The sequence below is a fragment of the Acomys minous genome (genome assembly GCF_964271855.1).
Source record: "Acomys minous genome assembly, chromosome: 1".
NCBI lineage: Eukaryota > Metazoa > Chordata > Mammalia > Rodentia > Muridae > Acomys > Acomys minous.
The window spans coordinates 156266619-156282085 of record NC_140483.1 but is presented as its reverse complement, the minus strand read 5'-3'; positions in this window follow the sequence as shown (position 1 = coordinate 156282085).

The following is a 15467-nucleotide window of genomic DNA, read 5'->3' as shown; positions in this document are numbered from 1 at the left end:
AAACTGGATTTCAACATGCAGAAAAATGAAACTAGATCTTTATCTCTCATTCTACACAAAACTCAACTTCAAATGGATCAAGAACCTCAGCATAAGATCTTAGGCCCTGAAATTGCTCGATGAGAAAGTAGGGAGCATGAATCATCTTATAGGCACAGGTAATAACTTTCTGAATAAGATTCTGGTAGTACAGTAAATAAGGCCAGCAACCAAGAAATGGGATCATAAGAAGCTAAAAACACCCACTACAGCAAAGGAAACTGCAAAGTGAATGAATAGACAGAACAGGAGAACATCATTGTCAAGTATTCATCCGAGAGAGGACTTGTCTTGAAAATATACAAAGACTTCAAAAAATTAAGCGTTAAAGAACCATTATAGGAGATGGAGACATGCTGATAGATTTACTAGTGGGTGTTTGAAGTACAGAGAGTGTGGAAGGAACTAAATTGTGGGATTCAGAAAGTAATGAGCTTAGGAATGGGTTTGGAATATGGTCAAATGGAAGAGAAGAAAAACATCAATCCCAATACAGACTTAGATTTTTCCTGCTACGCATTTACCTCATGTGTCTCTTTTCACACCAGTTGTATCACTCAAGCTATGCTGTAGTAGAGGACATTAGTTGGGTGTCCTTTAATCCAATTCAGCGTAACTGAAGTTAACATCAGACCCCTCACCCCTGGCTGAGGGCTCTATCCCTACGATTGACCCTCTTCTCAGGTTAAGATGCAGGCAAAGGCCAGGACTGGTTTTACTTGTTTTCTATAGGGCACATTGTGCCTCCTAAACTAATTTTTAATGCCAGGTAATCCACTTACCTAGAAAATGTTCATGGGATCTTTCTGTTTCCTACATGGTCTGAAGGTGGGTTTTTCTCTATCCCCTTCTTCTCTTGTGTAAATCTTTCTTAGGCCCTCCCTTGGCTAAAAAAAAAAAAAATACTTATCTCTTTATGCACAAGTAAATAGTGTACTAATAACTGACCAGCTTCCCATCCTAACTCTCTGACATCACTTAAGTAAAACTCTGAGCTAAAAATTTACAGGCCTACAGAATAATGAGTCCATCCTTCAAAATCAGACTAAAAGATTCGCAGCCATTTTATTTTATTTTATTAGTATTCCATTTTATTACACTGAGGATGCCTGGTTTTTCACATTTAAAAATCATACTCAAAAGTTGGCATGGTGGCAATAAATGATAGCATGCCATAGACCTCAGCCAACATTTCAAAGTTAGAACACTGGTTGCTAGTAAAAGCATGAGAGAGATACCTGAATCTCCACAGTGGTTTCTGATAACCAGCCCCCACTTCTCTCCTACAATTCTATCCAATCCTGTCCTGTTAGATGTTTCTATATGGAACTCAAAAATGTTTCAGTAAGGAGAAGGGTGCTAGGATGGGTGCTAGGGAAGTAACTCAGTGGTTAAAAGCACGTGTTGCTCCTCCAGAGTATCTGGATTCAGTTTCCTGCATCTGGCCTCCTTGGGTACCTGCCCTCAGGTGCACATAGCCATGTGCAAGCACACATCCCAGGCACAATTAAGACAACACAATTAAATATTTAAACAAACAAGGTGCTACACCGTGCCCCTGAGTCTAGCCTGGCAAAGAACATTACTGAAAACGACAGCTGCTCACAATGCAGAGAACAAGTAGCCATGTGGTCATGTGCCCAGCCCCAAGGGATTAATCTGCAACACAACTCCTGCACCCAAGGTTTGGGGTACATTGAGAAGGAGGAGGCAGAGAGATTTTTAAGATCTAGAGAAACAAGATATCTGAGGTCAGATTCCCTTTCCTAGACATGTCAGGGAAGCTATACCCACGAATTCTCCACAGCATGGCTGTCTAAACAAGGATAAAACCAATAGGCATCCATCTGTCCACAAATTTCAGGAAATCCTTGTTTTTAATAGCTGACTAGTATTCCATAGTGTAAATGTACCACAGTTTCTTTTTCCATTCTTTTACTGAGGGAAATGATCATAATGAGTGAGTTAACCCAGAAGTAGAAAGAGTCAAATGGTATATATTCACTTATAATTGGACACTAGCCCAAGGGGCAAGTCCCATGAAAGTCTTCACTTACCAGGAAAGTGGGACAGAGGGGAAAACATTCTATTGGGACTTTAGGTGAGCGAAGCATGGGAGAATGGGGAAATAGAAGGAGCCAGTGGGTCCTAGAAACCTACAAGAAGAACATTATGATGGGCGGATCTGGGCCCAGGGGTCCTGCTCAAACTATGGCACCAGCCAAGGACAATACGTGCAGTAAACTTCAAACCCCTACACAGATCTAGCCAATGGACAAGACATTCTTCCCAATTGAGTGGAGAGTGGGGACCAACTTTCACATGAACTCTGGTGCCCCCATATTTGACCACGTCCCCTGGATGGGGAGGCCTGGTGGCACTCAGAGGAAGGATAGCAGGCTACTAAGAAGATACTTGATACCCTATGAGCATATACAGGGGGAGGAGGTCTCCCTCAGTCACAGTCATAGGGGAGGGGAGTAAGGGGAAAATTGGAGGGAGGTAGGAATGGGAGGATACAAGGGATGGGATAACTATTGAGATGTAATATGAATAAATTAATAAAATATATTTTTTTAAAAACCAACAGGCATGCTAACAAGGAAGGGGAAATCTCATAGGCCCAACTCTACACAAAGAATTACAGAAAATAGGGAATACTGGGAACATAAAAAAGTAGCCTTTCTCAGGGAAGATCCACACCACCCACCTGGTTATCTAATACCAAGTCATCAGCCCTGAAATCATATAATCATATGCATATAAGTAACATTGCATGTGAATGCACACACACACACATACAGACACACACACACACTTGCATGAATGAAAAAAGAGGCCCAAATTGGAGATAAAGCAAGATGGTGTTGCATAAAATCAATTGAAAGAAGGAAAAAGAAAAGGTAATACGATGTACTTACATTTCAATTTAAAAAATAAATAACATTTAAAAACTAGAACTTAAAAACAAAACAGAACCAGGCAATGACTGCATGACTCTTTAATTCCAGCACTCAGGAGGCAGAGGCAGGTAAATATCTGTGAGTTAGAGGCTAACCCTAGTCTACAAAGCGAGTTCCTGGCCAGCAATAGCTACTAAATGAGAGCCTCCAGATACTGATAGATAGGTAGATAGATAGATAGATAGATAGATAGATAGGTAGATAGGTAGATAGATAGATAGATAGATAGATAGATGGATAAGAAAATAAAAGCCACCAGATACAAATGTTATATGGGTCTGTTGAAATTACTAATTTCTACTAATTACTAATAAGGTAGAGATACTTGCTGCAATGACTGATGGCCTGCATTTAATTCCTGAGCTCCACACAGTAGAAGGAAAAATACTTACTCCCATAAATTATCCTCTGACACATATGTCACGGCATACATGTACACACACACACTACAATAAATAAACAAATTCTGCCATATCCGATGTCTTATCTCAGGCCACACATCCAGTACATTGGCTGAGTCTGGTCCAAGCATAGCCCAGATGGCACATTCTGTCTGGTTAGTCCTGCTTGCACTGTTCCCAACATCTTGCCTGAGCTCAGGCAACACATTCAGTCAGCTGATCCAGTTTGGTGAGTCCCATGAATCTGCCTGTACCACCTTCCAGGCTTCGTCAGGGACACACATCTGTGCCCAAGCCAGAGATTCCCTGGAAGCTTACCTAAGATGCCATCTCCAATTCTCAAGCTTAGCATCCATCCAGCCTGTAGAGTGCTTCTCCTGGTGAGTGCCATTTGTGTTACTTTTTTATTGCTATGATAAAACACCATGACCAAGACAACATTAAAAAGAAAGCACTTGATTTCAATTTAGAGAATCAGAGGGCTAGAGTCCAAAATGGTAGAGCTGAGAGTGGACATCTTGATCCAAAAGTTGGAGGCAGAAAGAGAGAAACACTGGGAATACCACAGGTCTTTTGAAACCTAAAATTCTGCCCCTCGGTGACACACTTCCTCCAACAAAGCCACACCCCTTGATCATTCCCAAATAGTTCTACTAACTGGAGATAAAGTACTCAAACATCTGAGCCTGTGGGGATTATCCTCATTCAAACCACAACAGTACCCAAGAACCCTGACCAACCATACCATCCTCAAAGTCCCAAACATAGCTTGAGTAGCACGGCAGCTAAGGCAGATCTAGCCACTTAGCCTATTCATGTTCTTTCTTACTTACCACTGAATTGGATTCACATCTGTCCTTCCAATCCAGTCTCAATACTGAATGTCTGACAGGTACCCACACCAACTTTTAATAGCTGATTTTAAATTAAACAACTCAGGCAACAATCCAAACAAAGCCAAACTTCCACTCAACAGAAGCATACTAGAATCTCAAGTCAGACAGACACACAGCCAGTGAGATAAATCCGCATGCCTAGGTCTCATCGCAAAAACACAAACAATATCAAAAGCCAAGACGTCATGCCTTATTCCCAGCCCACCAGTGCTGTGGAAATGTTCTCCAGTGAGATTCAGCCAGAGAAAGCGCAAGACACAGAACTATATCACAAACTTCATCAAAGAACTCGGGGAAATAAGAAGAAGCAGTTCAATTAACTTAAAGTAAATACTTAAAAAAAGTTGTGTCCTTTCTTATTCGTAGTTCGCAGCTCTAAAACATTAGATGCCAATGCAAGCTGGGGTGACCATACAACAAGACAGGTAAAAGGGGCAGGGTGGAGGCAAGAAGAAACTCTACACAGGAAGGTAGTGGGACATAGGACCTGTGATGGGGGAAAGCAGAAAGCAACAACAGAGCACTTTATCTTGGGAGGGGGAAGGAGAGTAATACTGATGGAGAGGGAGTAGCGAAGATGGAGGAAGGAGTAAAGAGAACTAAACATGACCGAAAGACACAGGTAAGCATATTTTGTGTTAAAAGTACACATACTATATACATACATATATGTGTATATGTTGTATACATGACACTCTACAAATAACTAAATAAATGTATATATTAGATGTATATATGTCTCTACACACACACACACACACATGTTTTAATTGAAGTTATGTCACTTAGGGTGACATTGATCCCACAAGAGCCAAAGACTATCTAGCAAGAACTGCAGTATCAGCCACAGGAAGTGTTCCTTGAAGTCGTTGATCAGAGGTGTCCAAGAGACTCCAGAAAGAACATAGGCTCTTGACACTGATATTGGTTGCCTCATAGAATTTGAAGACCATATCGCTGAAGACAGCACATATTTTCAGGCACAGGACTTGGAGGATTCCAGCTGCAACTGAGATAGAAGCCTACCCCCTGAAGATTACCTTCCATCATATCTGAAGATGCTATGCAAGCCTCAAGGGTGAAAAGCAATTCAAAGTCCTACCCAGCTGGAAAGCCCACAAATCACAACAAAGACCAGCATGGCAAGGAATACCTAAGGGGGCAATAGAAACACTTATACCTTGGGGACAACGAATAGCCACATACTTGGACTAAAGGCCAATACAACAGAAGGACAGCCTGCCTGCTACTGTAATCCATAGCTTCACCATCTGTGCCTGGTAAAGTCGGGGATCCAAGAGGAGAGCCTACCTATTGTCATTTTCCTAAACCAGGATAAATCCCAACTGCACTTGTAATACCTATCCTTATACCCACAGAAATCTCTATACCACCCCTAATCAAAGAGGCATCATTTTGAAGCAGAAATCATTACAGAAACCCACAGCTGTGGCATCCCCCAGAAGAGACAGAAATGATGTGGGTCAGGAAAGGGTGCGGAGATACCCTCTGGAGCCAGTTTCATGGAAGAGTATCTGCTTTATTGCACATAGGCAAGTTCTTAGATAGGGGAAGCTTATCAATTGTGACTGGTTAGCACACTACCTCAGACAGTGAGTACTCATACCAAGGTTTCTGGGCAGAAGAAACACATTAAGGGAGACATGAAGAGTACAGACTTGTCCACAGGCCAGCTACTAGCTAGCTACTCATGCTACTTTAGAATTCAGGGTTCTGACTCCAGGAGCGAGGAATGCCATACTTCTTCTTTAGAAGGTCAGTATGCCAAGTGGGCTGGCTGCTAGGTCATCCCTGCATATTCTTCCACACAACTGGTCAAAATGCAGAAAATGACTGTCAGTGATGTGCTTAGATACATGTACAAACAACTCCTACACCTAAGGCTCAAGGAACATCTTGGAAGAGGGGTGGATAGATTGTGAGAGCGAAAGGACTGAGGCATCTGCTATAAGATACCACCTTCTACAAAGGACAGAAGGTTAGACCCAAGAAATCCTGACAATATAGTAGACTAAGCAAGATCCAAACAGTGACAATACCGGTTGACATCACAACAGTGGACTGGGGAACTCTCATGGGATACTCCCAAGGCATGAAGAGCTACAGGCAACCAAAGGCTACTAAGAGAGGGAGACTCAGTCCTCGTTAGGGATGAGTCCCATGATAGGTTATCTGGTCCTAAATTAACAGATTTAAAAATACACATATTTATATGACCAACACTAAATAGAATCAGTAGGTTGTACTTATATGTGCATATATGTGAACAATCATAAAAAAGAAGAGATCGGAAACATAAGAGAGAACAGGGAGCATATGTCAGGTGAAAACGATGGCAATGATGCACTGGTCTATGATGCTCTCGAAAGTGAATAAATAAACGTAATTTTTAAATTTCAAACAAAGCTTTCCATGGCCCACCACTGCCCACGGCATGAAGCCCTAACTCCCTTCCCTGGACTTATCAAACGACTGTGGTCAACCTTGTCTCTCTTCAGCTTGCCCACCTCCTCTTTCTCTCATCACTCCTCTAGCAGCTTCCTACAGATTCCAAGTAGCCCATGGCAAACCTTCCTGATAAAGAAAACATATTTGCTGCCTCTTTGCTACGCAGACTAGCTGCTTTGATTGGCAAACATCACAGCTCTCCTTTCGGTGGATCCTTTGTCTTCCCATTGTCATTAACTAAAACCTATTTGACAAAGTCATCAAGTGCTGCCACCATGACCAACTCCTCCCTATTCATCCCAGCTGTGGTTGTAATACACTGCTTGTGCCTTGTCTCCGGTTACTATTGTACACATCTATTTCCCTACAATTCCAGGATTCTGCTACATGGAAGGTCTAGGCCTTTAATATCTGTGTAGATGTCTTCCCCTCCTTTGTACTCTACATAGGTCCTAGCATGTGAATAGAGCTCTTTGGTGACTTTGAGCACTTAAATTAAGAGATGATGAATTCAATCTGATCACGACACCTTCCTTCCTAAATTTTTTAATTGTCATTTACTTCACTCAGACTAAAAGCAAACTCTTCCCACTGTCCCTGTCCATTTCTCAGTCTCCTCTAACACTACTTCTCTGTCCCTACATAATTTTCTGATATGTCCCATGAACATATAAAGTTGTCCAGCCTTAAGACCATCATACAGATTTTTACTCATTTCTAAAACTCACTTCCTCGCATTGAATACATGATCTACAATTTCTGACATTTCAGGTTTCAATACAAAAAGCCACATCCTCAAAAGTCCCTTTGAAGTATAAATCCATCTGGGTAATGTCAGGAACCAGGTGTTGTAGACAAATGGGGTTAAATGTTCTTAAAGGGCTATAAACAAGTATAAATAGGATTTAGAGACACCAAGGAGAGACATACAATGCAGCTGCCCATGGCTAGAAACCTGAAGCAGGAGAAATTGACCATATCTAATAACCTAAAGATCAAAGGGGCAAACAGAGGGGCAACTCAAAATATCAGTGACAGGCTGGTCATAGTGTCACATACCTTTAATCCCAGGACTTGGGGAGGTAGACACATGCTGATCTCTGTGAGTTCAAGCCCAACCTGGTCTACATAGTGTAACCCAAGAATACTGGTATACATAGTGAGATCTTGTCACAAAAACAAACAAATTACCATCATCCAGTACAGCATTTCACACAAGGAGATCCTATAAGGGTCTGATAAGGAATGCCCACCTTTTCTCCTCCCACCATCTGGATAGCAAATTCACAGCAGAGAGCTGAAAGATCTTTAGGGAAGCCCATGTTGATCAGGTACGCAGAGTTAAGGGGAGAGAGTGAAAGAAAGGAACTGGCATAAGCAGCTGCCTAGCACATCACTCAGCCAAACAAGTCTTACTTGTCTTTCTGTTTCCCATCAGCTTATTCTTTTTCTTCTTAATAGTCAGTAAAATTTCCACTTTTATATTTGCCTTTTTGGATTATTTTCTATAAACACCTTCCAAGTGTGAATCCCATGGGCACAAGGCCATGAGCCTTGTTTCATGAACACATTCTGGCCTCCCTAGAATCTAGCCTACTGAAGATGCTAAATATTTGCCACAGAATGGATTTGTCTGTAACACTGACACATGTCATCAGCAGGTGTATAATGCATATGTAATTATGCATTTAGAAATCTCAGCTTCAAAGGAGTAAACCTTGTCTATGAAATTAAGAAATGTCAGAACATTTCTTTGGTCACGTCAGTGGTGAGAAATTTGCTTCCTAGTGCAAAGGCTTAAACTCTAACCTCAAACACAGTGCACTATATTCTAAAATTGATGGGTAAAACAAAGGTTCCTATCACCTCCCCATGAAATCACCAAACTAGATGAGTGATGACCCACCACATTATACCAAATCATTATCTTCCCCAGTCCATAGTGAAGATTTAGGTCAAGTGGAATTATTCTACTTTGAACTCTGATTTTTATAATACCACCTTCACTCTTAAAACTTCAAATAAAGAAAGGTACTAGAAAACTCTAGCCACAACAGTTTTATATATTTTCACCAAACATATTTCTCTGGGGCCTATAGTAATGTTGTGAGAAATCTGTACACAAATTTTTCTAATTAAATTCTCCATAACTTCATGTTACATTGCATCTTAGTTTCATTTATGTTACTGTAATTAAAAAAAAAATTCTGACTAACCAAAGGCAACTAGGGAAGGAAATAAATGGTTTATATGCATTGGCTTACAGTCTCAGGTTATATTCTGTACATTTTGAGGAGTTAAGGCTGTAACCTGAGGTACCATATCCACAAGCAAGAGATAATAAACACATCATTGCTTTCTTGCTCACTTTCTTCACTCAGGGACTAACGTAAGGAATGGTGTCACCCAGAGTGGGTTGGATCTTTCTGTATCAATTAAAAATCAAGATAGTCCACTAGCGACCAACTTGATCTAATAACTCCCCATGAAGACTCTCTTTAAAGGTGATTCCAAGTTATACCAAGTTGACCAGCATATATATATTAATACATTTCTATAGTAGTATTTGACAAAAAATACAAACTTCGATATTTGCTTCTTTCCTTTCCTTCCCAATATAATCATAGCTTAATAGGCAGCAAGTAATTTTTCATTTAGCATTTTATACAATATAATTCCAAATATTTCCCTTCAGTTCCTCAAATGACTCATGAACCATGTTCTTTCCAACCACAGGAACTCTATACTTCCTCCTTTTTATTGTTAAATGCATCTTTCTTCCTCCAAATAAGTCTATAAACAAAAAAACTTAATAATTAAGCCATGGTGATTATGAGAAATGACTTAATCAATACATAAAATCACATAGTATAGAGTTCAGAACATAGTAAGAGCTCAGTAACTGCTATTATTATTATCATCATCAATTATTTCTTTATTTCCAAATCATCTGCTGCAATGACTAAACGTCAGTGCCGAGCTGACAACAGTTGGAATCACGAAGGAGCTAACACTTAATGGGCATGTCACTGAGGAAATTTCTAGAGAAGTTTAATTGAATAGTAAAGACCCACCTTTAATGTAGGTGGACCCATCTCACAGGCCAGGAGTCTGAATAAAAGAGAAAGGAAACATGGGTCCCAACATTCACTGCTCTGCTCCCTCGGTGTAGATGCAACATGAGCAGCTGCCTCTTGAAGACATGCCTTCCAGGCAGTAGCCACAAGGAACCCTTCTTTCCTAAGTGTCTTTGGTTGGATATTTGGTCACAACAATGAGAAACATAATAAACACACCCTCCAGGTCTCTGTGCAAGTATTACTCCCACTCCATAAAGTTTCTATGTCCCCTAGATTGGAGCACTTGCCCTTATTATAGTTTTGTATACTACTTGTTTCCTTTTCTATGCAGAATTAATTAGACTAAATTATTAAACAAAAGGCACAGACACAATCCAGATCTCTAAGAAAGAAAATTCCATGAGGATTTCTTAGCAAGTGTGCCAATTATTGGTACCATTGTATGGAGCTTCTAGGAAATTGTTTTGGACTTGGTGCTCAGAAGACACTGGAGGAAGAGATGAACAGCCAATTCTCTCTTTCTCCGCAGGTGCCATGATAATTGCCATGTTTATATTAATCTCCTGCCTCCTCACTCTTTGAAGACCTTTGAAGATAGACAGTTCAGGGAACTGAAGCATCAAAAAGCCACATGAGTAGAAGTTCCAATTCTCAGAATCACAGGAAGACCAGGCCCAAGAATGCACATTTCAGATCATGAGGTATCCTGGAGATGAGCAGAAAATAGAAAAAAATATGCTATAAAATAACTATTCATCTCCCCCTGAAGTTAATATGCTGAAGCTCTAACTCCAAGGTACTGTTAGCCAGAGGTAGGGAATTTGGAGGTAGTGAGGTTTACAGGATGTTGGGAGTGAGGGGTTCTCATGGTGATATAGCATGACGAGACCCTTTGCCACCCTGTGAGGACAACAAGAGGACAGCTGCCATCGAGACAGAGGCGAGATCCCCAAGCATGCTAGCACAAGGAAGGAGAAAAACAAACGCCTGGTGTTTAATTCATCTAGTCTCCAGTATTTTATTACAGCAGCCCAAGCAGGCTCATGCTCTCCTATTGAAAACTGCAGTGAGACAGTCTTTATTGTATGCATGTGATCATGAGACCTTCAGTCTTCTTAGAGTTTCATATATAGTTATTAAGACTGTCTTTAAACTTAATTCTCAAAAATTGAAAAAAAATGCTTTATGCTCACCATAGTATTTCCTGTTGCAGGACACACACACACACAAACACACACACACAGACACACACACACACACACACACACACACACAGAGAGAGAGAGAGAGAGAGAGAGAGAGAGAGAGAGAGAGAGAGAGAGAGAGAGTATTTCTCAAACTCCCTTATATTTGAATTTGGGTCTGATGCTGCATACAGAATGTAGGCAGCAGTTTTACAAACAACTCCCAAATGTGCCCCTGAGAATAATCCATTGTGATATTTCACATTCTCCTTGATGCTAGGGTTTGAACATCTATTGTTGCCCAACGCTCAAGTGCCATAGGCTTGGCTCCCAGGTTGGTACCCTTATGGAAAGTAGAACCTTTAGGAAGTGGGACCTAATGAGAGACCTGCAGTCACTGATGGCATGATATGGAAGGAGACTGGAATTCATTCCTTCTTCCTCTTTGGATTCTTGACTATGAGGAGAGTGGTTTACTCCACCATAGGTTCCTCTGGAGTCAATAAAAGAAATGGATCTCAAAGCAAGAAATTAGGCTGAGCTCAAGGAATCTCACAGAAGTTGGCGAGGAAGGACCAAAACCAAAAACAGAACATAGAATCAACCAACCTGGGCTCAGAGGGTCTCACAGAGACTGAACTGATAATCAGGGAGCCTGCATGAGCCTGTGCTACATCCTCTGCATCTATGTTATGATTGTGTAGCTTGGTGTTCTCTGTGGGGAGGAACTCCTAACAGTGGGAGCAGAACTGTCTTTGACTCTTTTGCCTGCTTTTGGGGACTGGGTTGCCTTGTCCAGCTTTAATATGAGGGGATGAGCTTAGTCTTATTGCAACTTTATATGCCATGTTTGGTTGATATCTATCCCTGAGAGGCCTGCCCTTTTCTAAAGTCAAACAGAAGAGGAGTGGATCTGAAGGAGAGGGAAAGTGGGAGGGCGGAGACTAAGAAGAGAAGAGGGAGAGATGTAATAAATGAGAAAATAAATGTTGATAAAAAAAGAAAAGATGGGCAAGGTGGCACATGCCTTTAATCCTAGCACTCAGCCGGCAGAAGTGGGCAGATCCCTGTGAGGTCAAGGCCAGCTTGATCTACAAAGAAAGTTTCAGGACATCTGGTGTTACATAAAAAAAGCCTGTCTTGGAAAACCAAAAAGTAGGAGGAGGAGAAGGAGGAGGAGAAGAAGAGGAAGAAGAGGAGGAAGAGAGGAAGAGGAAGTGGAAGAGGAAGGGGAAGGAAGGAAGGAAGGAAGGAGAGAGAGAGAGACAGAGAGAGAGAGAGACAGAGAGAGAGAGAGAGAGAGAGAGAGAGAGAGAGAGAGAGAGAGAGAGAGAGAGACCTACCATGTCATGAACTGGAATCACTAAAGCCATGAGGGAAACAACCCTTTATGTTGTTGCTGTTGTTGTTGTTGTTGTTGTTGCTGTTGTTTCACAGTAACTTGTATAATATAACACACTAAAAAGAAGGACATAGGCTTGGGAATACACAAAGGAGGTTGTTTTATGATTTTCTTCATTTTGATTATATTGCTTTCCTGTCTTTGGGAAGGAAGATTTTGACTTCAAAAGGAATAAAATATTTGAGAAGGGATTTTACATCCTTCAGTGGTATTCAATTGAAATGGTGTTCTTGGGGGATTCTCTCAGCAGTCCAAGTGCCTGGAGAAAGGTTGTGGTTATGGAGAAGGGCCAACGCTTCAGCAACAGTAACGCTGCCTTTGGGAACATCCATGAAACTCTCATCAAAGTGGTGTCCTATCTGCAGCCTGAGCTTCTCCGGTTCTTGTTGTGGTTTAGCATCTTTTACCAGCAAGGAAAATACCAGATCTTTGGAATTGGCATATACATCTTTTAGTAATGACAGCTGCTTGTTATTTTTTTCTAGAAATTTCTTCTTCAATTTCTGGATGCTGACTCAGCTGCTGCGCTGGTGGCTGTGGTGGAAGCGTGCTTGAGAGCCATGGAGGGTTTCATCTTGTTGATTGCCCTTTACACTCAATTCTCCAAGTTAAAGTTCCTGAATGTGCGAGTCACACAAGCCCCCACCTCCACATCATGATGCCCTCAGCTTACCACTTACCAACCCTTTACTTCTCAGACACTTCCTTATTGTGAAGGGAAATTTGCTAAGGACTACTCCCCATTTTTGACACTTCTAGAGCTACCCGCCACTCATTACACCCTAAAGAAGTGAGAAACAAATTGTTATTTTCTTAAGTCCCTGACTAACAAATTGCTAAAGGTTAACAATTTGTGGATGCCTATCTCTATGCATTTGAAAATAGAATGCTAGAAAAAGAAAGGAAAGATCAAAGGTTTCAGGCCCATCTTTTTCCTCAGCATACAGAGTGAGACTAGAAAGTCATAGGTTCTCTAGCCCTAAATTACTCACCTGTGTTACTCACACATGAAAAGAACATAATAGATGGCCTTCAACTTCCCCATCTTTATCTGGAAGCCAAAGTCAATGTTTCGCTACAGCCTTCCCTCCCACACATAGGCAAGGCTCCATATGCACGGTGAATCATGTGGTATTCAGTGAAAACAAAGCAGACTATACCGAGAGCAGCCACATAACTTCTACAGTTTGACTAGGACAGGTCCCCTTTATATCTATGTCCCCAGGGTGACTCAGTGTGGTTACTACAAGAACCCCGTTGCATGGTTTCTCTTGGGGAAATATAAAAAATGAATATCCATTCCCTCAGATAGGACACCATCAACAGAGTGAGGAAGTCCAGCTTACTGAATCACCAAGCTCCCTGATGTTATTCACCAGAGTGTAGGTGGGGGCTACTTGTAGATTCATAGATGACTTGAAGGCAGCAGTCTCACCAGAAGCCCACCCCTGCCATCATAAGAAGTGATGGGTAACCCATGAAAGCTGCATCCCTGGATCTCCCAGGATGCACAAAGTTAGGCAGCTGGAACCCATCAGAATGCTTCTCCCAACCACCAGGACTCTTACACAACCTCGAGGAGGGGACCTACGTAGCTGTAGTTTGCTTTGTTGTTGTTGTTGTTGTTGTTGTTGTTGTTGTTGTTGTTGTTGTTTTTGTTTTTCCCCCTCTCACTTCCAGATAGGGCAGCAACAGGAATCTTTCTACAATGGCATACCCAAAGTAGAAAACTTGGCCCACGGAGGATCTCAAAGCAGTGCTAACTTTTAATATCAATGTATTATGACCAAGGAAAGCCAAAAATAACTTACTCATTTTAAGTGCAAAGTACAATTATACATATGGCATTTAAATTACATGGAGGGTGTTTAGGGAAACACTATCTAAGGTTTCTTTTATAAAGGAGGTTGCTTTAAAAGGTAGTAAACACAGTGTTAAAGTTCTTTGAAAAATTATAGTTGGAAGTTCACCTTTAAGCAGTACAAAAGCCAGCAAGATGTCTTTCCAGGCATTTCATGTGGAACTCACAAGTAAAGTTGAAACCAACTGTTTTTTCACCCATAAAACACAAAACAACAGGCTTGGGAGAATGGCCCCTCTCACCATTGTCAGGAACTAGACTCAATACAGCTCGAATAGCGAGCTGACAGACCTCAGGCAGATTACTTCACCCTTATGGGCCTCAGTCCTCTCCAGCCACTTGAGGAGCTTAAATCGAGCCCCAGCCTGCAGAGCCACCAGGCATGTCTTAAGAACTTGATGGCAAAGCTTCAGAAGTGTAGCTTCACCCATGAGCACAGACAAGTAACAACAAAAGGTCACACTCTATCAGAAATTTGAGAAGGAGTAAAATTGATGTTTTTAGGTCTAGAGAGATGTTTTAAGTTGATAAAGATGAGATATGATAGATATTGATTTACATTCAGAATTTTAGACTCACCAAGATAAGAAATATGTTTGCTTCAAGGTTGCCAAATACAAATAGCCAAAACACTGTGAATGTAACATTAATATATTTCCTGATTATTTCATGGTTCTTCTTGTTACACAGTTTATTTTAAACATGTGTAATGATATAAATGTATATGTAAAAACATTAAGTAAATATTTTTATGAACATATAAGGGGAGAGGAAGTCCCCCTCAGGCACAGTCATAGGGGAGGGGAGTAAGGGGAAAATGGGAGGGAGGGAAGAATGGGAGGATACAAGGGATAGGATAACCATTGAGATGTAATTAATTAAAAAAAAGAAAAGAAAAGAAATATTTTTAAAAAGCAGAAACTCTGAGATGTGATTTTTTTTTCCCTTTCAAAGAGCCACAGATAGACCATTGACAACCACTGCAAATGATGTTTAGAGTTACAGATCTCGTTAATTTTCCTATTCCTGTGTGTGGGGCAAGGCTGTAAGCCTCAATCACAGGCTTCCTCAAACATAGGCATAGCCCAAATTGAGTCCTGGGAACCCAAACCCTGTACGTGTCCTCATCACTCCCCAGGAGAGACAAGACATTCCAGGCAGCCTGAACACCC